The sequence below is a fragment of the Poecilia latipinna genome, unplaced genomic scaffold (assembly GCF_001443285.1).
Source record: "Poecilia latipinna isolate Pla-1442-1.1 unplaced genomic scaffold, P_latipinna-1.0 Scaffold3, whole genome shotgun sequence".
Taxonomy (NCBI): domain Eukaryota; kingdom Metazoa; phylum Chordata; class Actinopteri; order Cyprinodontiformes; family Poeciliidae; genus Poecilia; species Poecilia latipinna.
The window spans coordinates 1,002,606-1,029,870 of NW_015112619.1; the positions used below are offsets into that span (position 1 = coordinate 1,002,606).

Consider the following 27,265-nt stretch of genomic DNA (forward strand, 5'->3'; position numbering starts at 1 on the left):
TTTTTTGTGGATTTTTTTTTTTTTTTTTTGTTTTTTTTTTAAGTTCTCTTTTTTTTTTTTTTTTTTTTTTTTTTTTTTTTAAAGAATGAAATGCCATTCCATCAAGATGCCACCACATCAATGACACAAAATAGCATTTGCTGCCTTGTGTGTGAAATTCCTCCATGAACTGAAACCCTCTCTTTTTCCCCAGAGCGTCTTATGAAAGCTAGCTAATTGCATGTCCACATTGTACCGTCAGTCCCTGCCTCCCCAGAGCACCATTCAGAGGCAATTAAAGTGAGCTTAAACAGAGTAAGAAAGTGCGTCATCCTCTTAATGCAATTAAGGAAGTGTGCACACAAACATGCAGTGATAGTGCATAACACAAAAACATAAATACATAGAGAGAACAAAGCACAGAGAAGCAAGCGGAAAAGGTCGATTTATTAGGCAAAGCAACCCTTTTACTTAGTTGCATCACATGTCATATTCAGAGCATCTTAGATATGACGCTCAAAGTTTGTGATACAGTGTTTTCTCTCTAATGTAGCCGTCAGCTTCATTTTTGTAAACAACTTTAGTGCCTGTTTAAAGACAAACAAACTGTAATTGTCTAATTGCTTTCCTGGCAATTCTACCTCCCAAGAAAAATGTTGGTGTTGTTAATTTGTTTCAGCTGAACAGACAACGGTACACAAGACAAACGTGTCCAGTGTTCAAAAAAAAAACCTTGAGAATGCGAAAACAGTTTGAAATGAAACTGAACATCTTTTACGGAAAGCAATCAGAGCCTTGCGATTCGGGTAAGACTGTCATTGATAACGTTTTGTAAAAACCCATAAAAACATAGTTCTCCTTGCACTTCCCTAACCTCCCTATATAACCTTTACTCTGAGGACATTTATTCAATGGGGAAAAATCCCATGTTTATATGGGGTATATATATGACGTGACACAGAGGCCATTTTTTTTAGCCACTGCCTAGCATGAAAAAGGATCCACCTTTATTTTGCTGCAGCGGACAGTGGGTAGGACGGCCAGTTGGGTCTGGCATGAAACAAAGGATGAATATATGGAAAAGTATCTCGTGATAACTGTAAAATATGCCAAAGGATCTATAAAGTTATGAGACAGTTTCTCTTTTAAAGACCCTGGGATAATTGTTGGAGTGTGCAGCATCAATAACTCTGTGAAATATTGAGACACTTTAAAGAAGAATCTGATGGTTTATGTCAGAAAACAAAAAAAATCATTTGGTACTGAGAATCTAAACTGGGTAATGAACCTTCTTTCATGACCATCTTTGTCACAGGAACTAAATCCAAGAGAAAATCTGTGGGTTGAGCTGAAGGGAACAGTGCATGGAAAAAAAAATGGTCAAAATGTTCTTTTTAGTGTGCTAATTATTTCTTAACACCACTAAATAGATTTGCTCAATTTAAAGGTTAGTTTCATTTATTTAAAGGGGGTTTGACACATCTTCACCAGGAGTGCCAATAAAAGTGGCCAGCACCACATTTAGCAAAAAACATAGTAGGTTAAAAACAATCTGAACTGAACAGAGTCTGTTCAGTTCAACATAACCTTTTTGAAAAGATAAAGGGAGTTCAGGGAAAGTCCAAGGATGAAGAGCCCCAACTGTTGTATGGCCTTAAACCCAAAACTAAGTGGTGATGAGCCTGTTTTAGAAAACTTTTTTTCAAGTAATATACATTTAACCAGGGCATCCACAAATATAAGTACAATATAAATCATTAAGGAAAAAAGCAATTACAGATTACATAAAGAAAACTTTTTTTGTGCTATTTTTTGTGCTTACGCTCTTGTGAGATAGACAGGAATATTGGACAGGGGTTCTCTGATCAAAAGAGATCAGAGATTTTTTACTATTATTTTAAGGAAAATTGGCAACAGTTTCTATTGTTTTAAGCAAAGCTGCTAAAGCAAACTAGTAGCATGTGCTCATGGACTAGGCTATCACTTTCACTTCCAGTGACAATGTGTGCTGTATTGTGAAAAGTTCAGTCAGGCAATAATAGCCATAGAATGCTGAGCAACTAGTTTGTGAAAAAGAGACATAGTTTCCCTTATATGTGTGTCTGTTCTGCTAAAGGTTGGCGTAAACCACCAAATTTCTTTTTTCAGTGTTTTTCTTTTTTCTTTTTTGCCATTTAGAAAACACTCCAGGGTTCCTCTTTTTTTTTTTTTAAACACATTTTATTTATGTGTTACTGAGACAAGTAAGAAAGGCTACAAAAGGTAAGTGATAACTATGGTTTTCTTTGGCTTGAGAAATCCATCCTGAATTTGTAGTTGCAGCAAATTTGAAGTAATCAAACCACATGTTAGAATCAAAAGTCTTGTATTAAATAAGCCTATTTTCAATTTCTTTTGCAGGTGGAAAGACTTTAATGTGACAAACAAAAAAAAATGTTGAACTGATTAAGTCCACTGAATGATGGAATTAAGAAATGAAAATGTTGTTTTTATTATAACAAAGCAAACTTGAAATAGTTTTGAATGTGGAAAAAATAGAACATGCAAAGTGAGTTTGCTTTTTTGTATTTTAGCATGAATTGGTGGTAGAAGAACTCCTGAAAATGCCGTATTATATAGTGCCTCCTGTGAAGAGGTAGGATTTTTCTCCCAAAACATCAACACATATTTTTCTCACCTAAATACTTTGTGAAGCCTCTCAACAATACAACCAGTTTTTTTTCTTTGCAAGGACAACTTAGTTAGCTAAAAGGACCAGTTTTATGAATAAATAAAGAAAGCCGCATAATTGACACCACTGCAGTGTTAGGTTTCATGTGCCTGAAAAATAAAGCCCTACATTACACAATTCTAATTCTAATTAACCCACACTGACAAGAGCCCATGCTCACATTCATAACTGTGCTCACACAGGTCACAAGCAGTAGTTTATACACAGTGCTGTCTTTTGTCAGGCATGAAGGCTCCATAATTACTATTGATCTGTCATTACAATATTTAACTCACAAATTGAATTTCTCTAAGTTTCTTGTCAAGTTCAGTGCTTTAAGTGAAAAAATATCCAGCAACCTCATCTGACCACAGTTTGTAGTCCACAGATGACAAAGCAGCCATTGACATCTGTGTTTTACATTTTAGTTCGAAGCGCTTCTTAAATTCCCAGAACTACCTTGCTCTGCAAGATCAAAAGAGAAAATTAGCCCTCTTACACAGAAAGGATATGCCAAAAGTGTTGCCAAACATTGTGGAAACCATGAACATTTGTTCTTTTACGGATGCTAAGTATTGTTTTATTGTCTGTAAGAAAATCTGGACTTCTTTGTCCAAACACCACTAAGCAGTCTTATGAGCATATATGATTACAAAAGCAAAAGCTTAGAAAGTACAGATGATTGCAAGTCTATTAAAATATGATGCCGAACCAACTTACTGAAAAACCTTGTGAAATAATTGAAACCAAAGCAGTTGTTACAACCCAAACATTAGTTCTGCTCAAAGATTTAACTTTCCTTTGTCCGCCAAATCATCCTGAACCCACTGAACTTCACTCCGGTGCAGGACACTCTTGAATGAACGGTGTTTGATTTTGGTGTAGTGGAATAAACTCTTCAATATTTTTGAGCAAACTGTTAATTATAACTACAACCACCACAGAGAGGGAGATTTGGATATCAAATTATTTTAAGTTGAGACATGCGATAATAGAGAGAAAATTTTAAAATATATATTTTTTTATAGCAAACATCTCCATGAATAAAATCATCATATTATGATCAATAAATGTTGAATATGCTACCAGCCCTTTATGGATTTAAAAACTCTTTTTTAGTGTACCTCAGATGATTATTTATGTTTTATAAATGGTTTTTATATTTTTATTAGTTTGCGGGTTCCTCCACTGTCCTGTTTAGACATGATCAGGTTTATGCTGGGAGGTTCTGTTTCCAGGTGGAAAATGGGACTTGTCTGTAAAATTATGTAGGTGTGTACGATGAGATATACCTGTGTGAGAGTCATATTCAATGCTTTCTGCAGAAAAAAATATTGCAACAGTAAGAGCAATGTTACTTCATCTCCCGGTGGTCACAAAGTCAGTCACATGTACTGAGCGATGCCGAAAAACCTATTTCCATCCCACGTTACTTAAACAAATGCAAAACAAGCTGAAAACACTGCCAAAAAAACGAGAAGAACATAACCAACATTTGACACTTTGAATATTTGAAATAACAACCTTTCTATAAAGCATTACAATAAATGAATGGTGTATCATTCAGGCATTGGTAAAAATGTGTGCAAAATGTGGAGATGGATGGTTTTAGCCCATTACCAAATATGCCAGTCTCAGTGGCAAAGGGACAGTTCCAGAACAAGAATACGGCATGTACAAACTATTCATAGCCGCCTCACAATGACTGGACTGCAGATGGGGCTTTGGCATGCCTGTTATTCGGCGTGTGCGGTCACCATCACAACCAATTCTGTCACCAAATGTAAAGTCGTACTGCCCCCCAAATCCCTCCCAATTATAAAAGGTCCTTGAGTTGCTGTTTTGCCCCCTCTCTAGCTCCTGTCTGATTACTGAGTGTGGGGTGAGCTGTGCAGGCAATCAGCCACAAAGCTCAGAGCACCAAGAGGACAGGGTAAAAAAAAAAAAAAAAAAAAAATAAAACCAAAAACAGGGAAAAAAAAAAACAAAAGGAAAAATACGGGGCCGCAATTACAGGCCATCCAGCCAGGCCTCTGCTCCAGCACTCAAGAGCTGCCGTGATTTCCGACAGAAAAGGTTATTAGTTTTTATTGGAGGAAATAGATGCTGGGTGGCTTTAAATGGCACAGTAATGTGGGGGTGGGAGGGGGTTGGAGGCGGGGGCTCCTGACCTGGGTCTCCCAAGAGTCCCATTGCACTGCCACAGAGACACACTGAAGCCATCACACAGCCTCTCTCTCCTTCCCCCAGTCCCCATGCCCTACAGGTTCTGCTTGAACGCCAGGGCAAAACATTGCTCCCTAACCTTGATCTCATTCTGGACAGCTAATTCTCCCCCCCCCCTCCCCCCCTTTGGACATATGGATCTAAATCAGAAAATAGCTTAAGGTCATTGTTTAAAATACATTTTTGCACGTAGTTTAAAAACCAAAACCATTTGTTTTTGAAATGTTAAGGCAGTGTCTTATGGATCACAAACACCTGCTTCCGGCAGGAGCAGAGCACGCGAAAACGCTATCTGTCAGCGTGGCGGCCCCGAGTTTACTCGGCCCCGACGTAATGACCACCAGCAGATTTCTTGTCACGAGCGTGTGAGCCTGCGACTCCGGGAGAAGAAGGCGATCGCCGCGCAGCCATGTTTGCCTTTGTGCATGGCTGCCGGTGTGTGTACTCTGCTGTGTGTGACGTTATTTCAGAACGTGTAAGCTATGATGTGCTGGCGTCAGATAAAGTGGTCTCCAGGAGCTCCGGTGTTTGTTCAGTGACAGATGTTTTGTGTCAGCCAGAGGAAACATACAGAAGCAGCTGAATGGTCTCGCGGTTAATTTAAGCCCATGATGCAACAGTTCTGTCTCGGCTTTAATTGCGAGCCTGTGTTTCAAAATATGTCACGGCATGTCAAAGCAGATAATATGGTAATGCTGTCTTTTGTGAGAGCTCACGTGCGTGTTTGTCTTCATTGCGCTTGCAGTCCATGCTCTCCTACCCTCATCTGTATTCAGTGCAGGTGGGCTGCAACGCAGACCCGCAGCTCAGTAACTAATGGAGGGGCCGATGGGGGCCTGATGACGACCACAGGGCCATTTGTACACATACACGCAGAGTGCACATATACAAACACAAACACTATATCCAGCCGCAGCTGCTCCCATCACGCAGCTAGTGGCCAAGCAAGTTAATTACATTGACCATTTAATACTGGCATTTTCCTTTTTTTTCTCCTGTGGAGCATGGGCGACGCAATTTGATCAATTTGATCATCTTTCTGAGTAAGTGAGTAACAATTGCAGTCCAAGGCAGCGCCCTTTTCCTATGTTGATTACCCTGCTCCTATTTCTAAGGTTTTTGGTTTTTCTTTAATTGCCTCTACTGCAAACTTTTGAAGCGAACCAATAACTCGATTGCCAGGACGTGTGAGGGAATTAGAAAATGAATGTTACTCTGGGGTCACTGCATTAGAGAGGCACGCATACATCCGTGCCATGTTTTTTCAACATGTTAGAGGGCTAACACAAAAAAAGTTCTTTACATTTTTTTTTTTACCCCATTTTTGTATGGAAAAAATACATACAAATAAATGTGATATCACTCCTGAAAAACATGTGTAAAATGGCTTAAAATAAACGTTGATTTTATTGGAGAAGCACAGTCTTGCTCAGCATTCCATGTAAAGTAATCGCAGTTTTTAAGACAATTACCGGTGGCAGAACTGCTGGGACCCTGGCTGTCAATAGCAGTTATTCTTCTCCAATAACACTTCCCACAGCTGGAGAACACAGAGTGATATTTAACAATTTATTTCACAATATCTCTAGATCCTCCCGAATCGTGGGTCTTCTCTTAAATGTTTCTTCTCTTAAACTCACCTCACAGCCGATCAGAGGTGGGTTGTCACTGGTTTCATTTATTCAGTAACATTTACTTAAGTAACGTTTTGAAAAAAAAAAAAGGCACTTCTAGTAGTAATTTTACTGTGCCATGCTTTTTACTTCTACTTGAGTAATATTAGGAAGTTACACTACTCCTAACTGCATAAAAATTCTAACTACCCACCTTGAGTGACTTAACTGAATAATAAAGAAAACAAACATGTTTTAATCAAAACTGCAGGTTCACTGTTTATTTTACATTTTATTTTCCATCTGTTGAGCCTTTTTGGAAATAAAATAAAGAGTGTAAATTGTAAGTGGATTGTTTTACTACCATATGGTTGCTTTATGTACTGGTTCCAAAAGTTTTGTGTTGTGGAAAAGTGAGGTTTGAAAATGTTTTCTTCTAGTCGAATGTGTAATTTTGTAATATTTTTATGTTTTTACTGTAATATTGTGATTTTTTTGATTACATCTTTTTTTTATCTCTGCTAGAGATCATTTATATTGAAGTAGTGCTACTCTTGCTTGAGTACAATTTCTGGCATCTCTAGCAGGTTATCTGTAGGATTTAGGTCTGGGTTCTGAGAGCTACTTGGTTTCTTTCTCGTGAACTATTCTGTGTTGATTTGCCCACAAATTCTGGATCATAATTTTGCTGAGATATCCATGACAAAGCTATGTTTACTATAATGAGAAAGCCAATATTTTTTTTTTTTTTTTAAATCTGGCATACAGGAGAACATGATTTCCAATGCCTATGGAGGAGAAATAGGCCCGCAGCATCACATATGTCTCACCATACTTTACAGTAGACATTGTTTTTGAAAAGTTCAGCCTTTGTTTCATCTGTCGAAAAAACGAAGCCACAGTTCTAGTTATAGCTCTGGGATTAAAGTATAAATTAAAAAGTTAGGAATTTAGAAGCGTCAATGAGATAAAATGAGAAACTAGTGTACTTTGTTTCATCTATGCCATGCTCGGGTTCTTTTTTGTTGTTGTTTTGTTTTTCCCGGACCTTCATCCATAGGAGACAAAGGCATCCATCATTTTAGTGGCCAACGTGAACACAGGCAACAACTCTGACCAGATCTATATCCAGTTCGACTCTGAAGAAAATACAAAAAGCCTTTTTGGTGTGGATTTCATGTGAACCATTACGTTCAGGGCAACAACAAAACAATGACCTCCTGCAGTGGAACAAAGCAACCTCCAAATGTACAAAAGCTGCTCATGGACGGCTTGACGGGCCCGAAAGTTTGACCCGATCTCTAAACTCTACAGATTCCAGTCTTCGATCATCAATCATCAGTCAAACACGCCAAAGTCGGACAAATGCACAGAGAGCTCATGTTAAACCCCTAGGACAAAAACAAATCCTACCTGGTAGACATCATCAGTGAGCACTTATTTAAAAACACACTTGGAAAAAAAAAATGTAGACACAACATCACAGAAAATTCAAGTTTGCTGAAATAATCTCAGCATGGCATTTCTTAATTTGCTATCCTTCTTTTAAACACACAGACAATAATACAACATCTGTGGATCTCCTCTAGGCAACTTCTGTTAAAAAAAAAAAAAAATCTGTTTTCTTTTTTTCTCTCTCCTCTACTCTTTCTTCTCTCTGCTGAGTTTGGGCCAAAGAGCTGACAGCCAGTGACCTAGGAGTCTCCAGGGTTCCCGGGGAGAAAGGTAATGGGCCCAACCCCGGAACGCACTCTCACTCTTTTCACCCACGGCTGCCGGCGGCTTTGATCCAGTAGCCCCCACTTCGGTCTCCTGACGCCTGGTAAGGAAATTCATAGGAACAACTGGAAGAGGCCTGTGTTTATTCAGCCCCTTTAATGAGGAGGGAGACGGATTATCGGGGGCCTAAATCTCCCCCCAAAAAAACACAGGGAAAGAAAACTGCTGCTCATTCCAGATGTTGCTCCAACAGCAGTCACTCCAAAAGAATCCAGGAGAGCACGAGAGAGGGGGAGAGAAAAAAAGAGAGCGAGGGATGGTTTTATTACGCAAGATGGGGAGACTAGTGGTCAGCAGGAGAATCTCTCCATGTTTTCTCTGTCTGGCCAGATGTAGGAGCTGCCAAAGCGTCTCTTTGTGAACCCAGAGGAGCCACCCAGGGGCTGCAGCGAGAGCCCTGAGAAAGAGTATGCAGTTATTCTTTTCTTTTTTTCATAATTTTAAAAGCAGCGTGTTTAATAGCAGAGGTAACCAGAGCTTGTAGGCATACGTTTTACTTTAAGCAATTTGTGCTGTGTTAAAGAGAAAAAGAAGCCATTTCCTGAGCCTGCCACATGACTCCTAATGTGTTATTTTTTCAATTTTAGCACAGAGCTTCTTTGTAATCATTACTAATGCAGCAAAGCAAGTGACGTAGGAGCTGACGTATGAAGCCTCTCTGCCCCAAGAATGGAAACAGAAGCCTGATCCACTTATTAAGCAGCACAAACACTGCAGGTTGTGGAAAGACAAAGGAGCTTCATTCAGTATTGGTGACACCATTTTACCTAAACACACTGAGAAGAGCTGCACTGCACATCAGGCTCTTGACCCTTTGCAAACGGGGTCTGACGAGATCAATAGGTCTCTCTATTGTCAAATCATTTAGGAGCGGATTATAGGTCAGACACTGGTCAAAGATCCTCACACAGACAGACCAAAAGGTCAGGCTGACTGAATATTTACATGTGATTTCCAAAAATCAGGTCTGCATTGTGGGAACACCTGTAGTGAATAAAAACAGTAGCTGTTCTGCAGGCTGGTTTGTGACAATTTTCTCTCCCAGGTCAGTTTTCAGGCTAAAACATTTACTCCAACAAGGAGACCACTGTCATCACTGTCTGGTGACCTCCAGCAAGGTCAAGGCCATGGACAGTGACAGACTCGCAGGCAAACACACACACTCAGTGTGTGTGTCGAATGCGTGTGTGCGTGCGTGGAAAGGTGGGTGTGAGGGGAAAGGCTTGTTATAGGTCAAGTTCACAGATCACTTGGATCTTTAGATAAATGTAAGATTTAGAGAGTATTTCTTGATTTGTCATTTATTTTAAATGGCAATCTCGATGTGGTCTTATAAAAAAACATCAGTAGTACATATCTACTGATCAGATAGCCTCGCCATCAGTCTAACCTCGTACTGGTACAAGTTTAGAAGTCCTAGTTTTGTGTAAGATTGTAAAGGGAATGCCCAGTTTGACAAACATAATAATTTTATCTATTTTTAGTTTTAAATTCAAAATTCTCAATTCTAAATTCAATTTGGATTTATTTTATTTTTATTTTACTTATTTAACTTCAAATTTGTCATTGCACAATCTTATGATTTTTAAATCCTCTCCGGTATAAAACAGTGCGATAGGATAAAGTTTAAATAAATAATTAACTTGGTTCATGTTTAGATTTTCTGACACAACAATGGATGTTATTTATTAAAATTTTTACTTTTTAATTTATTCAAATAAATATTTTATTCAGATTGTCTGTAGACATTGTCTAAATTAGAACAACACAATGATATTTTCCTACAGAATACTCAAGACAAAGACTAAATATTTTCTTCAAATGACAAAAAGTTTCTGTTTCCACAATTTAGAGTAAAATAAATATTTTTGCTTCTGATTAACCTGTTTTTTTTGTAATATTGTAATGTTTTCAGCTATTTGGAAGGGGTTAATATCATTAACTGTGTTTTTATTTTCACTGACGGGCAGATCAGACAAATATTAGGCATGTTTTGTCAGATACAAACATAATACTTAGGATCAAACATTTTGTACACAGTTTTCTGCAATAACGACAACATTCAGAAACATCTATGTTACATTCTTTCAAGATTTTTTTTGGCATCAACTATTTTTTCTATTACAGAAATTCTGTTTATTTCTCCTAACTGACCTTAGGACATCTGCATTTTTTATTCCATTACATGTAGGACACCTCCACTCAGATGGTAATTACTGCAAGACAAAATGAGAATCTCCAACCTTGCCAGGACGTCCTGTAAACTACTGCCACCACAGGGTACAGAAGGTATGGCACATTAAAAAAATAAATAAAAAAGTGCTGCATAATATCTGTCCACCTAATCATGTGAATGTTTTCTTATGCACAACTTTTAACCATGCAACACTTTTCATAACCGACATGTGACTCCTCTTTCTTATTTATTTTATTTTTTTTGCATTGAATTTTAAAACAAATGCTTTGGGAGTCACAAAATATATTTTTTTTAAATAGAGCATCACATTATTTCATACTGTGTTGCCATTCGTCATGTCAGCAGATAAAAACAAAATTTCAACAGTACTATAAAACCCATTTAGATGGAATTAATGTCCTATTTTGCTGGAGAACTGAAACAGAAAATGACTGTGGTTACCAATACCGGACAGAGCCAGTTCATATCTTTATGAGGTCCAGAGCAGATTTGTGGAGTCCATTTCCAAACAAATCCCCTTTATTCCAGACTTGGTAGTGTAAGAGATGATGAGGAAATTATTGTACTGCTCACCAGCAACTATGGCAAAACAATTAAATAAATAAAAATACTCATTTACTTGTTGACATACAAACAGTTGTGTGCCTGAAATATGACCCAGTGTGCACATACAAGCAGCAGAAAATAAGATATTAAAAGTAATTTATGGTAACTTTTGAAATAATATTGGATTTTCTCAGTATGTAAAAAAAAATAATTAGTGAAATTGTTGTTTACTGATGTTCTCCTGAGGGTCCCTAGTAGGTAAAGGATCTTTAAGAAGTAGCAACATTTCTTTAAGTCTTGAGCCTGTTGTTTTACATTGTACATTTTCTGTTGTTTCACTTTTAGATGTACATCAAAGATGTAAGGTGTTTGCAAAGAGGAGGAATTTCTGTAAGTAAGCAAGGCAGACAGCATTTGTAAGGTTTTACACTGTGACTCATTTTGAACCAGTATATGAAACTGTGTCAAGCAGATTTATTTACAAAATGAATATAATTATTCAGATGTTAAGTTCTGAATCTTGTGAACCAGTCCCAGGTAGGTTTTTTTTTTTTAAAGTCATTATTATTTCTGCTCTTCCACGTTGAAGCTATTTATGTATCGGTGTTGCACAGAGACTACATATCAGATGTTTTCCAGCAGGTCCCTACAGGTTTTGCACTCCTTTCCTGTCTACCACATGTACCTACATGTGAAAGTTTTCTTGGAAATTTTCCCTTGACTTTCATATCTCCTCTAATTTTAATGACATTTCAGAGAGTGGAAATTGCATGGTGGAAGAGCTTCAATGTCTTTATATAGCCTTTCTCTATTTTGTAGGCATTAAACCGTATATTAATTTTTAGATGTGGACTGAATTGCTTAAAGGAGCTCGTGCTTACCGACGGCTACCACAAGGTGCAAAAGCTTGACGAAACTGAATGAATGAATAATCAGCTGGTCTAATGATTTATTAAATGAGGTGGCATGCCAAGGTTAGCATGCCAAAGGTCAACCTTATGGTCAGTAAGTCACCAGAAGATTGACCTATGGTCCATGTTGTTGTTGTTTGTTTTTCTTTTCAAATATTTCTTTAAAACCCCAAATAATTTATAAATTGAATCTATTATGGTTTTATAGGCTTTTGACCTGTCATGAATTTTAATTATTTTCTAAGATTTTATTAAGTGGTGTACTTTAAAAACTTAGAACTGGCTAAACGGTCAAAATTTGAGGACAAAAACTCCATAGTAAATGAGAAGATTTTACTGGTTCAATGAAATTGGTATTTACATTATAATAACATTCAATTGATAGTTTTGAATTTATTTATTTATTCTCTGAAGCATCGCTCATACTTCACATTTCCAAATCATTATTGCTTCATTCAAATCAAAGAATCTTGTTTCTCAAGATCCTGTTTAAACATTCTAATTTCCCACAGAGAAAAACATTTCCAGTGATTTAAAAAAAAATGTGTAAAAGAATAACTTACCCACTCTGAAACAGGGCAAAGGTGTCTTCATGGTCCTGTAAAATACAAGACATGTTTTGTTTTTTTTTTACTGTCTACAGTCTTCAACAGTTCACAAAATAACCTACTGAAAGAAAAAAAGATCTCAGATAATACTGAAGTAAACCATTGTTCTTGTTTTTCCTTTTATTTTATTACAATTACAATTCGCAACCTTTTGCCAACATCCTTCTGCCTCAGGGCTGTGCTAAGCTTCAACAAGATCTTATAAATAAATGGATAAAACCTGAATAATTTGGAAAATCACAGGCAGCCATTATATTGGTATTTTGCACTTATTTCTGCCTTCAGGTTCTGTATTCTTTTTTATAAAGTTATTACAACCAGAGGTTGATAAAAGGACAATCTACAAACACATTATGCAAAAAAAATACATAAAAGCTATGTTAAAAAATACAATCTTTGTCAGAGAAAATCTAAATGTAAATCAAAAACTACTCGTCTTTCATACACCGACGGCATTTTCATTATTTAGACCACTTTATTACAGCACTTTAGACAGTCCAATGCACTGTCCCTTACTTGTTTAAAATGTACTTCTCCCACTCGAATGATCACCCGCAAACATCTCACGAGAATACAAAGTGATCTGCACACTAACAGCCTGTGCATAGTGAAATTGCAACATGCAGTGGCATCCTTTTCCGTTTCCATTGAATGTTATTGCAAAAATGATACTCATGCAGTCATAAACTAATGGCATTTTTAAAAAAAAAAAATTAAACAACATACAAATTATATAATTCAATTTGTATATTGAGTTGGAGCCAGGTGTATACATACGTTACATAAAAAACACATATGCCTTTTTTTTGGTTATCTATTAAATGAGACATAAATATTTCTGCCTTAGCCAAACTTAATTCTATTTGCTCATTAATAATGAGAGAACAGAGAATTTTCAGATCTAATATCCAAGGACAAAAGTTGACATAACCTCAGATATTACTGTATTTTTAAGCAATGTGAAAAAGCCTACATGATGGTGATGTCATGGCTTTGTAAGCCTGTGACAGGTTAATTCCACATTCCAGCTGCATTCGGAACTGGAAAATTCCGACTTTCCCATCAGAAAAATCAACTGGAATGCCCTCTCAAGTCAGATTTCCCACTGGGAAACTGGGAGCAACTCCGACTACCCATAACTTTGCATTTCAATATGGCCGCTCCTCGCATCAACAGCGGTAAGATGTGGTGAAAATGTGTATTTCAGAATACAAGAAGTGCTCCTAAAATCAATGTTACCTAGTGCCTGCAACTATAACTTTAACACATTCATAGTGGTATTTGCTTATAGAAAGTAAAGCCTAAAATTATGTTTGAAAACAATGTTTTTGAGCGTCGCTGTGTAGAAATTCCAACTTCTTAACCAGAATGCTAGAACCTCAGGTCTGACATCAGATCCATCCCTGAGCTCTCACTTGTTAGGTAACTGGAAGGCAGCTTAAGTCACGTGGAGAAACACTTATGGTTGTATTTTAACACACACTTCAAACTCTCCCAATTTATGGGGAAAATCAAAGGATTTCCATTTCCAGATGGTTGAAGGTGCGCAGTTGGTCTGTATAAACAAATATGTGCAAGCATAAACATCATAGAAATGTCCAGCCTTTATACAAGCCAAGAAGGGGAACGGTTATGTGACCCAGAAATGAATACGCTTTGGCACAAAATGTGCAAACCAACCCCCTCTCCTTCCCCCCCAAAAAATAGAGTAAAAGAGCATCATTTATCACAGAGAAGTATACCCAAAATATCTCATCAAAGTCATACACTTTAAACAATAAAGAGGCCTATAAAAAAATTCTGAAAATGGACAAACTAATAGAAATATTTCTCAAATATTGTGTCCTTAATTAACCTGGCATTTGACATAGAGGAAATTTGAATAATCGTAACTGTCCATAACAGTAAAAGTTTAGTTTGAATTGAAGTCGGGCAGTGAGAAACGATATGTTGACGTATATTTAAACATTTAGTTTCAACTGTCATGACCAACGTAATCTTATCAAACCAGACCGCTTGTTGGTGCTTGACCACAAAAATCTGATTCAACGTTCAAATTTGAAACGTCATGTTTAATTAACTCATCCAGAAGGAATCGCAGTTGACTCATTGAAAGTGACTCCCACTTGGACATGCCTAACATTTTATTAAATATGTGGCTCGATAAATGCACGAGCATACATGCAAAACTTTGATAAAGGAGTAATGAGGCCACCACTCATGCAACTCGTCTTGGTGATGCTACAGGCATTACCTGCTTTCTATAAAGATCTTACTCTACTTCATGTTGTCAGGAAAGTTTGATTCATATTCTTGTAATCAGTCCTAGGTTTAGCTAACAAGGTCAGGGATCTCAAAGAATTGTAATTCCTGATTTAACGGGGAAGGAATTTAAGATTTACAAGTTATTTTTACTCAGAAGTGTCCTGCTAAGAAGAACTAAGACATGCATCTCTTAAAAGATAAAACAAGCACTAATTTAAGAAAAATATTGAACTGTTAAGTTGTTTTAACTCAGTAACAGTTAAAACATATTTGCAATGTTCAGTAGTAAATTATTTCAAGGTTATAAATAATACAACTTTTCCTTACCTCCCTGTGCAGGATAATGAGACGATGCCAATCAATCTGTAACCCCGCTCCTTAACAAGGTAAAGGCATCCATTCCCCTGACTTCAGGTCAGTAAGTAAGCTTGCTATTTTGGATGGCTGCTGCCGATTGTGTATGTACTTTAATAAGCAGTCTGCAGGTCGGGCAGATTTATAGGCCCATAGTGGGGTGGAGGGATCAGACTCCCCTGGCCTCCAGTTTCCCTCTGTGCCATTACGCCAGAGTGAGATATAGTAGGATATTGATCCCAATGCCACTTCATTTCGCTATAACTATTACACAATACTCTCCCAGGCTGCACGTGTCCCCTGATTTATGCTGCTTTGCTATTTACATTACCAGTAAGTGTTTTTCTATACCGTGTGAGGAGGGTCGTTCGGCCACAAGAATGGACACGAGAACATTCGCATTCTGCGCCATGCCCGTCTTCCTTTTGCTCTCCGTGATGCATTTTCACCGTAGTGAGGGTCTCTTAACACAGCGCTGCCTCCTGAGTGAGTAATGGATGATGCAGAAATAAATATTTGAAGAATGTTTCCCAAGCCAAGCCCTCATTACTGCACCACAATTGACCTTGAGGCAATGTTATTTTCTGCATTATGTCTTATTTAAAATACCTGCCTCATCACATCCCCTCATTAGAATGCTGTTATAGTTGAAAATGTATTCTAAATCATTTTATATTATTCATTTCCTCTCAGTGGTCGGCAGTATATACAGACAAATAAAAAGAAAAAAAAAAACATTAATACGCATGTGTTGAGATAAAGAATCATAATCTGCGATATTATGCGGTTGTATCACATTTATAGTGCATTTCCCATTACAAGGAGTGAAGCCCTTAAAGCTAAACCGGCAAAAAAAAATTCCAGTGGAAACACATTCTAGCACTTGCCTTTCCCTGATACAAATTTAATTAAGTGCTTCAATTCTGCAGATTATATCAAATGAAAGAAACTGTTGTCATAATTAGAACAATTAGGGTAAGCAGCCCGTGGCCCCTGCACGCCATCACCAGCTGCACACTCCAGATCTGGGTCTTTGCCAAAGTACCTTCCCTTGCAGTGCCAAGCTGGTGCTGCTGTGTTTGTTTACACACAAAGCACAGCTGTGTCAGTAGGCATGAATGGGAACGAAGGCTGAGAGAAAGACCCTGTGTTGAGCTGACATTCCCACATGGAGCCCCCACAGGTGGCACTGTGCCTCCGATACTGCTACTGCAGCATCATGCCTCTGGGAGAAAGGAAAAAAAAATTATAAAACAAACAAAAGGATTAATGACCCTTAATTGCTTTGGAGCTGTTTAAAATCAGATGAGTGCCACATAAGCTGGAGTATGTAAATCAAATCCCTCCCCCTCCTCGTCCCTCCTCCCAGTCGGGCCCCCTCGGCTCTCTCCCTCTGGCACAATCAAGCCTTTTTCTCACAAGAGGGCAGGGCAGCTGAGCGGGCTCGCTGCCAAGTGAGGGGAGCTGGCAAGCGTGGCAATGTAGAGACACTTGTTGCCACAATGCTCGCCTGTTACGCCAGCGCATGGCAGAAATTAGGTGGCTGAGGAGTGTGTGTGTGTGTGTGTGTGTGTGTGTGTGTGTGTGTTGGGGGGGGGAGGGGGGGAACAGATGGGCACACTATAGCCTCCACATGCTTCCGTGACAAACGGCAGAAAGGACACGTGCTCCGCTCTCAGCCCTCAAAGCTGGCAGAGACCGTATGCATTTCCCATTCATTAAGAGGCCCATTCATATGCAACATTAAGTGTGATTGTACACAAATGCCCCATCAGTAAGAAAAAAAAAAGGGGGGGGGGGGTTGTTTTCAAAGTTTGAATGTGTGCTTATGCATCTTTGAATGAGGCCGTTTGCACGGTGAGTGATCAAAAGGCCTCGTGGATTAAATAGTCGGGTAAAAGGAATATTTTAACAGATTTATTCCAATGTGCATGCATCTTATTCTTGATATTGCAATTGTTTGGGCTGCCACGGATGCACACTTTTTAGTCTACCGAATAATTGTGAGATAATGAAAAACAGGCTGAATGGGGAAAATATTTTGGAAACATTTTTGCTAATTATTAAAAAAAGAAAATTTAATGTCGAGTTTGTACCTTGTTACGAAGTCAGACGTCGGAAGTCTGTGACCAAGTGAGCAGTGAATGATGTTCTTGTTCTCTCTCCCCCCCCCCACTTCTCTCGTGTCCCACTGCTTCCACCGTGGCCATTACCATCAAGCCTTAATGCGTTTCCAGTACCTGCATACTCCACTGCTGCATGGAGTTTCGGGTGATTTAAAGACAACAACAAACCTGTCCCATTTTCCAAGTGACATTATTGATATACTGTCACTTCAAATTGCAGGTAACAGCTAATGGTTATTTTATGATGCATGTGTCAGATCTGATTTGTATTTTTTTTCCCTCCTCAGATAAACTGGACTAGTTGATTTAATTTGAGCTTAATGATTGACCTAAGATCACTGTCGCAGTTTTATTACAGTAAGTCCTTAATTCTGGAGAGATGTTAGCAAGTATTGACCTTTCACAAACAAGGCCTGCGAGGAATAACAGTAAAGTATAAATTTAATTATACTATCAGTCATTATCTGTGTTATCAAAGCGGCATAAAGTACCTTACAAAAAAAAAAAACATATTTATACTCAAAATGTTAACATTTAATTTTACAAACAGTTTTACGTCATGAACCAAGTTTTTTTTTTTTTTTTTTTTTTTTTTATATATATCAGGCAAGTGTGGATGCAAATGTATTTGCGCCTCCCTTTCCCCTCTCCAGACAATATATTCATTGTAGTTATGGTTGCAAATGTTTTAGGTGTGTATCTATCAACTATGCATAGGAAAAAAAATGATTTTTTTTATTTTCTTATTCTCCGTAGTATCGCTGTTGCTCATTCAGATTGGACGAATAGATTGTTCTAAAATAACCATTAGAACATTGTTTTTTTTTTTGTTGTGTTTTTTTTTTTAAGGTTTGGTACATATTTTAAATAGGCTTTAGATCTAGTCTTTTTTAACAATAGCAATGCTTTCATCTAAGTCATGCCATTGCAGATATGACTGTGTGTTTTGGGGACGCTTTTCTGTTGGAAGATAAACTTGTGCCCAGGTCATGAGTGCATTTAGCTGGATCCATCTTCCCATGCACTCTGACCAGCTTACCTGTCACCTCCACTGTGATGAGGTGTTCTCTAATGTTCTGTAAAAAAAAAAAAAAACCCAAAACCTCCGAGGTCCTGATTTTACATGCGTAACATTATTTCAAATGATATTGCTCCAACTTAAGTACAATATTTGGTTACCCTATCCAGCTCTAGTTACTTCACTGAGAGAAAAACTAACATGAATCATCTCAAAAACAGTTTACGACAAAGGACATATAGAATAGAAGGACATTCAAATAAAACATATAATATATCTTATAAGGCAAGCCTGCATGCTGTCGCATTAGTATTTTTATTCCAGTATCCCCATAAAACAGTCCCTTCCTTCACTTTACTGTTTAGCCATGCTGGTGTTTCCCCAATGTAACCCTGCATGCCCTCTTATCCTGGATTACCCCCCACACTAGCATGAACAAAGACTCCATCAGGGTGTGTTTATGTGTTGGCCCTTGCATTGTGTGAAGAGGAAACATGTCTCCCACTTACGACCAGATCTTAGAGAACCCCAATTTGTTAGGCATTAATCAGAGCACCTGCTCGGAGAGCAACCTGTGTCAGAGGCTTACTTTGTGTGCCCAGCGGTTTCCTGGTTGCCGGCCTCTTTGTTTCCCCACTTCAGTCATCAGTGTCATTTGAAATCAATTTAACAATTGTGCCCGAGACTGATTTGAGTATGCAAATTCTTGCAAGGGGAGAAAAAGAGTAAGCATTAAGAAGACCAGAGTAGGGCACAAAAAAAGGCCAAGCTGAGAGGACCTGCTGTGCATTACTCTGACATTAAAAAGCAATAAGCCATCAAGTGTTGTTCTGCAAACAACAGAAAACACACACACACACACAAAGATTTGAACTCAACACATTAACAAGCGACTGACCTGCGCAAAAACAGTGTTTGAGGAGGAAAAAGGGGAAAAAAAAAAAAAATACTACACCAAGACCAGGAAGACTAGGTCAGAGAGAGGTCAGGAATGAAAGAGGGAAGGCGGGGTGGGGGGCACAAGAAAGAGGAAACAAATGAATAAATTCATGGGCCACAACATGAAGAGAAAGATGGAGGGGAGCAGAAAAGGGGCTTGGAGTCATCAGCGGAAGATTTTTATTGCCCGGACAGTGGAGGCGCACACAAAAGCACAGGGAAGATTCAATTAAGTATCATATGCAGTGACCTTATTGCCATGGTTACAGGACGGTGAAAAATATTAATCAGGCCTGCGCTTACGACAAGGAGAAATGGGATGGTGGAAGGAGACGAACGACAGCAGCGAGGCAGACGGAGGGAGAGGGGGTAATGGCACAGCCTCCATGTGTTTGATTTGATGTGTTTTAATGAGTGAAGTTGCAAAAGTTCATAACTGTCCCTTGCACGCTTTGAACATCTGCATGCTGACACCGAAGATGCCACTTTTGACAACAGAGTCTCTCTCTTTTGTTATAAATACATTTCAAAACGCTGCTGCTTCCATCAGCTCTCGCCCTGCTCACATTTACACAAAGACGAGTCAAACATGTGAAATGAACTCAATTCCGAACTCATTTCATACCGGGGGGGTTAACTCACTTTTCAGCTCACAAAGATTTATTTTAGCTCCCTCCCTGTTTTTCAAGTTGAATTTCATGTGCCACAATTTCTGTTGACGCTTCCTTGGCAAGGAAATAAAACAATCCCTGCACATCGACAATCCATCACACGCGCATGAATCCATTAATAACCCAACTTGCAAATGTTTGCCACATGAAAATGAAATGTTTTCATCCATCACTGTGCTTTTTTTTTCTGTGTAAGGGTACACTTACACATGATTCTAAATAAATCCTCTAAAAAAAAAAAAAAAAAAACAACGCTGGCATACTGTTACAGATGCACGCAAAAATTACGCCGATCATTTTCAATCATATTCCATTATGATGTTCCTCTCAGTCACATTTCCCTGCACGCTGCAGAAGGGGAAAGTTGAAGATTGTTCTGTTTGATGAAGCTGTAGTGTGTTTGCTCGCTGTCTGCAGGGACTGTCTTGAAAACAATCTATCTGAAACTCCCCCCACTGAGCAAAATGTTAAATAAACAAAGACGGGGATAAACAAAATCCTTCCATTTCAATGTCACTGAGAAGAAAGCCAACATTTTCACGCTGCCGCTGTGAACAGAAGGTGGCAGCCATAACGAGATCTGCATTTAAACTTTGGATGCAAAGAAATTGGGATTTTTTTTTTTTCCTAAAATGTTAATAAGATGTTAATTGAAAGGCAGTGCCTATCAAGCATGTGGTAAGAATGTGGTAGCCTCTAACATGATGCAGTAAGTTTATGCTATTTATAGTCCATGAAATGACCCCTGTAAAAGATATGTAAAAAAAAATACAAACATGCCTCACCAACAATTCCTATGATGCTTTTTTATTTTTTTATTTGGCTTTTTTGTTCTTTTACAATTTCACATTTTCAAGTCTAAGTCTCTGGTTACTCCATGCCTTTCTGTTGCCCTGTAGTATAAATATCTAATAAAGGGCAACAGAACCTGATTTTCAAGCGAGTCAGACGTGTGTTGGTCTTCATAAGAAAATGACTACAAGATACAGCCACTGGACCAAGCTAACTCATTTATATAGTTAATTCAAAGACGTTTAAAACAACCAGAACTCGGACAAGCAAGGTTAAAAAAGAACTCATGTTTATCTTATGACACGCAGTCATCAGGATAGTAAAAAAAAAAAAAAAGAAAAAGATTTTCCAAAGCTCACTGTAAGAAGTGGAATCCTAAAAGTTTGCAGAAAAAACAATAGGTTTAATTCTTTTGTACACAGAGGAATGAGGAATTGTGGGAGATGTTGCCATTTCTTTTGTTTTATTTTTACATTTGTTAATTACTTTGGGCCTCTCCTCACATCTAAAAATGCAACAAAACATAATTTTGGTGCTGCACAAACATTAATTGCAGACCTGCTATAGAACAACAACATGGACATTCATTATATGGAAAATCCTCCAGTTTTACTCTTGTGGAGGAAAAAATAAATGCAGTGCAAAAGCCTAGACATTTTTTTTTGTTTTGTTTTAATGACTCCACTGAATAATTCTTTTAGACAACATCAGTATTCACATTTCTGCAAAAAAAAAAGAAGAATTTGAATATTGCTTTTCCCCCCAATAACATTATGCAGTTAGGAGGCTCAAATCAGTGCTCTAGTTAGATCACAGAATTATTGCATTAATAAACTGGTCAATCTTCCACTGCAGCGACCCTGAGTTACCCTTCACAACAAAGTGTAGCTGTTTAAAAATGAACAGAATATATGATTTCTTGACCCGAGACACAATTTAATGTGAAATCATTTTTGTATTTTGATGCTTTTTGATTTTAGGTCAAATTTATGCACTCCAAAATAATTATATAGAATTAAGACGCTAGGATTGCAAAACAGAAAACATACCATTCCCGTCATCTCTGCTGAAAAACCTGTGGTAAGGCCGACTGTTTTTTTATTTTTTTTTATTTGTTTGCTTAATGGCTACTTTCCTGCCGGAGGAAATTAAGCCAGCCTCCAGAGCTGCATCCTTCAAGTCTCAATTAAAAGTGCCTGAAACAGAGGATGGGTTTAAGTATTTTAGGCCAGTTTTCTGGTTTAGGAAAAATATTTCATTTCAATTGTCAATAAGATTTTTAATAAATAAAACAAAAAAGACAGGGATTCAATTTGACCCTCTGGTAACTGAATCATTTCAACTCTATATTACATCTTCAATAAACATGAATTTGATGAGTGATAATACAGAAGTAAGAATACATAACATCAAATCAAAATATACAAACATTAGGCTGCACTTGGGCTTTTCTATTTACTTGAAAATCTTTTATAAACAAATGTGTAATTCCTAAGCATGCAAAGGATTTGCAACATTCTCATGTTTGAAACTTAGTAGAAAAAAATATATATATTTGAAAATCATGGCATTTTCATTACGGTATGGAGAGTGCATGTTTATAAGTTTTTAAATGTGTGCATCTTCTTCATTGTTTGTTCCATTAGAATAAAAAAACCTTTTTCATTTTACTTTGACATTGCTTCTTTCTCTAATCTAGACCAGAGCCCTAGAGTTTTCTTTCCCATCTTGGCTGCAGAGCCTGCAAAGATCCTTCAGATGAGGCACAGGAGAGGGCCCAAGCAGAGAGGCTGTTAAAGCACCTGATGTGGCCATGACCACTTCCAGAAACAATTTAATTCCACAGCTTCGGCCATCTCCAGCTGATCTACTCCTCCAAGGTCATTAAATGTGCCACAGAAGGTCACATGATTAATGAGTGACAGACCCTCTGGTGCAATAACGTGTATGAATGTGCCCCATTAATTAGACAGAGGGGCCAGAGAGAATGAATGGCCAGGGACAGCTTGGCCCCCTTCACAACCCTGTATTTCCCAGACCCCATTTTTCATTTTCATCTGAACAAACAGACACATACAACCGCTTATAATATTCCCCAAATACCTTGTATTCCCCAAACCTAAGATATGGAAAAAACTATTAAGTGAACAACTTTGTCACATTTTTTTTTCTTTTTTTTAAACTACAGAGTTTGGAGCACAACATGAAATTTAAAGTCATCTTTTGCTAAAGTGTCAGGTCTTTTTTGCAGTGTAAAATGTTGACATGGTGCTCAGATGTGCTTCCTCATGTGGCCTCGGTTTGATCTGGGCATCAAGCATCTGTTGTGTCGTTGCAGCCTTTTTTTTTTTTTTTTCCCCTGGACTATGATAAGTGCTCGGCATTACTGAGGGCAATCTCTAGGAGGAAATGAAACATTCTGCCGCCACAGGCTTGGCTTTATTAGAAGACAACAGGACCAGGCTCTCAGGATATACAGATCAGGAGCTTTAATTGATGCTGACTGACTGTCGATGCACTACTATAGCTGGGAGAAACAAGAGTGTTTAACACTGCTCCATTGTAAACAGTATTCATTTCTCAGTCTAATCAACTTAATGCAATTCCAATAAGTCCATTTCTTAGAGTGGCCCTGTTGATTTGAAACCCCATAGCCTTCTGTTTTATTTTCACCAGGGCCAACAAATGTAATGGCTGCTAAGTATATTGAGCAATAATATACAAATGCTCTACATCCAGTGCATGCATTTCAATTTTACCTTGAGGTCATAGCGTTATGGATAAACCCCAGTGGAGTCATTAATCATAAATACATTTATTATATGTAATAACAACCAGTGGAGTAGACTGCACAGAAGCTTTGAGATGAGGACTTATATGTGGTCAAGAAACACTGACTTTATAAACAAACCAGTCTCACCAGTTTGCCCACCTTACTAGAGCTGCTGCACAGTCACAGCTGCTGCATCAAGTCACATTTACATTTGTCGCTGCCCTAGAAAGATGACAATAAACAGCGACAAGATGAAATAAAATCAGTCAGAGCAAAAACAGGAAAACAACATCATATGGAGGGAAAAATATGATGCTGAAATATGAGTGTTTGTGAAGACATTAAGTTGTCAGGAGATTTCTAGGTCAAAATACATTCATCTATGTTCATGATGGTAAAATAATTAGCAGTTGGGCTAATGATAAAGACCATGTTTAAAAGGCAACAGTGATGCTTTTATGCTAACCAAACAACAACAAAAAAAAATATAAAAATAAAACTTCCTGCATCTCATCAAGCACTTAGAAAACCCCTTGACCCTGCCGAATAAAGCTTCTCACTCGAGACTTGACACACATCTCTCAGCACAGATCAGATGGCAGCAATGAAAGTTGCTTGCCCTCTGATATATTTTTAATATTCAGATCATATCAAATATATAGTTTTTCAATAATAGATCTATCCATCTACTGGCAACATAACATGCTGAGCTTTGGAGTGGGATTTTATGCTCCAATCAGTACATCTTCTTTACATTTTTTTGGAATAAGAAGGGGGACCCGTCTGATCCGTAAACGTGATGCACTATGACAAGGTATTTGGCACTTCCTTAAAATCTGCAAAATGTAGGTTCATAATATTTTAAGAGCTTCCTTACATTTTTGTTGGACAGAAATCAGAGTTTAAAGAATTTTTTACCTTCATATTTCATTCCAATAAAAATTTGTGTTTTTGTTTTCGGAAAACTAATGGGTTAAAGCAATGGTTCATGGATGAATGTCGTATGTGAACTCCAATATTTTGAAAAAGAAAATAGTCTACTGTTTACAATGTATTCCAAAACATTTTTTTTTTGTTCATTTGGTGCAACATAAACATTTCAGAGAACAACAAATGGAATATTTTCCATTCCCATCTTTTGACCTGCAGCATCTCCTGTGGTGGCACAGCTCTAAAGTGCAAGAGGTTCCCACCTTCCACAGCTGTGAAGATCCAGGAGGGCGTGATGGAAACAGAAGACGATATGGAAAAACGGAGTGAGGAACGAGGAAGGAAGACATGCTGGGAGAAGGGAAATCTTCCATGAGCAGAAACGGAGTGTTTAGAGGGCGATTCACGTTAATGGTGGACAGGCCAACTGAAATGGCTCTAGCGTTTCATGATTTGAAGGTCAGGAGACAGCAGATTATATTCCAGTGGTGGCGGAGGGAGGGTTGGAGGAGTAAAATGGTGGCTGCCCACCACCGCGCCCTCTCCTCCACTCCTGAGTTATTGCAGAGTAGTCAAGATGGAATCAACATAGCTGCAAACTCCTCTATCGTTACACGAGATGAAAAACGAACTGTGCCTGTAGACTATCAGGAGCTATTCCATTCAAAACTTCTGTTGCCGAAACTGTAAAAAAGAAAACACCTGCCTCGTTTAACACATTTTTTAAATACATTAGTTACCTACCTATCTTACCATCTTACAAAAATGGGTAATAGGATATGCAGCAGAAAATGTCAAGAGTAAAGTACCAAAATCTGTAATGCACAAGAGTTACACTTCAAGAAAAAAATTACAATACAATTACTAGTGCTACTTTTGTTACTACTGCTTCAACTACGAGTGCGAATGATGATGATGACCATCACCATGATCGGAAATACATTTAGCCAGTTTTAAAACTGGCTAACTGGCCACCTTTATTTTCCATGAAAATAAAGGTGCAAAAATGTAAGACAGTAATCAAGATTAATTTTTGCTAAGTCTAAAATATCACAAAGTCCTTATCAGACTTTTCACACTGTATTTCTGACATTCTGGCCAAATCCAGCATGGAGTTTATGGACATTTTGGTTAGACTCGAAAATCTGCCTCACAATCTCTTGCTTGAAGTTTGCATTTGATCACCGCACCGCCTTCCCTGAATATATTTCATAAAGAGAACAGATGCCTATAATTGAGAAAAAAACGTATTTACTAAAAGAGAGTACTTGTACAAATCATCATACAAATCAGAGTACAAATCATGTTAAAAAAAAAAAAAAAAAAAAACTCATGAAAATGTTGGTTGTTTAGCTCTATTGCACACTTTGTCTCACAAAGTACAGGTAAAATCAAAAGCATTTTTAAAGAAAGTAATTTCTGAGTAAAAATATAAAGGAAGAAAGAAAAACAAATATTAATTCTGCCTTTCCTAGTAGGACTAAAATAATAGTCAAATATTACCACAATGTTCTTTAAATATTGAGGCTCAGAGAAGTGAGAGGACATGAAAGAGTGCATTGAACTGTTTTCACATCTGTTCTACTTTCCTTGAATGGAAAGTAGTATAAACAACAAAAAAGCCAAAGTATAACAGGATATTTGTTTTACCAATAGCAGAAATGCTAACATATCTTCTGGCACATTTTTAGACATCGTAGCCTTTCAAACAAATACGACTTTGACAAAGAGTCATGATAGTGGGAACAACCATACAGACGACCGTGTGGCGTTTTAATTTGTGGGATTCTTTATGCAGATAACTAATATGCAGCAATTTAAAAAATAATGTCATAGCTTTACCTCAAACATAACGCCGGACACCTGGCATGGTGTAAAGATGTGTCCAGGCTACACATCTTTATTTTTTATGCATTTCAAAAGAAGCATCAAAAATTGACTATCATTAGATTGTGGGTCATCTTTTTTGTTTTGATGACTTCTTAAAGAAAAAAAAGAGCTGTTTTAGAAACACATAAAGAATTTTATATTAAAGTGAATAAGATCTAAAATCCTTAAAGTTAATAGGTGAACAATTGTGTGGGAAAGGGACTGAAACTAACTCTTTCCCAGAGACTCACATCATCCGCTGCTGGTGGAAAACGAATAAATGCAATAATAATATTACATTATTTAGCTGTAACTCTATAAAACAGCATCCTGTCATAAAATGAAAAGTAAATTTGATAAAAATTGGGCATTGCTTTGTTTGATTACAAAAATAACTAATAGCCGTATTGGGGGGAATATATAATTAAAAAGCTTGTATAAGGTCAAAAGTCTTAGTGGGGAACATGATGAATACCCACAGCAAGGGGTGGTGCTTCGTAGCGAACTGGTGCTTGTAAAACTTAAAAGAAGATAAGAGGGAACCAGGGTAGGCCAGTCAATCCAGTGCATGTCTGAATGGATGACCATGCTAAGCTCTTAAAGCAGGCATTAATCCAGGATTTTAGAAGTAAAGCTAAGTTTGGCACCTTGTCATGACAAGGCCCAGACCTTAGGCTGAGCTCAATCACTATGCAGAAGCACAGGCAGCCTGAATCACAAACTGTAATGATTGGCTGGTTAATAATGTACATCATACTCTGTCTTTGTGGAACTTTTTTAGTGTTTTAAGTTCCTTTCGGTTCATGTAAATTTTTTTTCAGCGAAGATTCATTTAAATTTCAATTTAGCTATTTATTTTCTGCCAGCTCCTCACTCCCTCAGATGTATTTTTTTTTTTTTTTTTTTTTTTTTTTTTTCAAAAAAAAAAACCGAAGTTTTATTTTCAATTGCCCCTGGGT

At 37.7% G+C, this 27,265-nt stretch overlaps 1 protein-coding gene across 2 annotated transcripts in view; it reads right to left on the bottom strand.

Moving 5' to 3' along the window:
• zfhx3b (zinc finger homeobox 3b) overlaps positions 1–27,265 on the bottom strand; it is a 355,565-nt gene that overhangs the window by 211,605 nt on the left and 116,695 nt on the right. For both annotated transcript variants that reach the window (XM_015049272.1, XM_015049125.1), the window contains exon 2: positions 12,525–12,559. The gene's annotated coding sequence lies outside the window, so the exon portion shown is untranslated. The remainder of the gene's footprint in view (positions 1–12,524; positions 12,560–27,265) is intronic.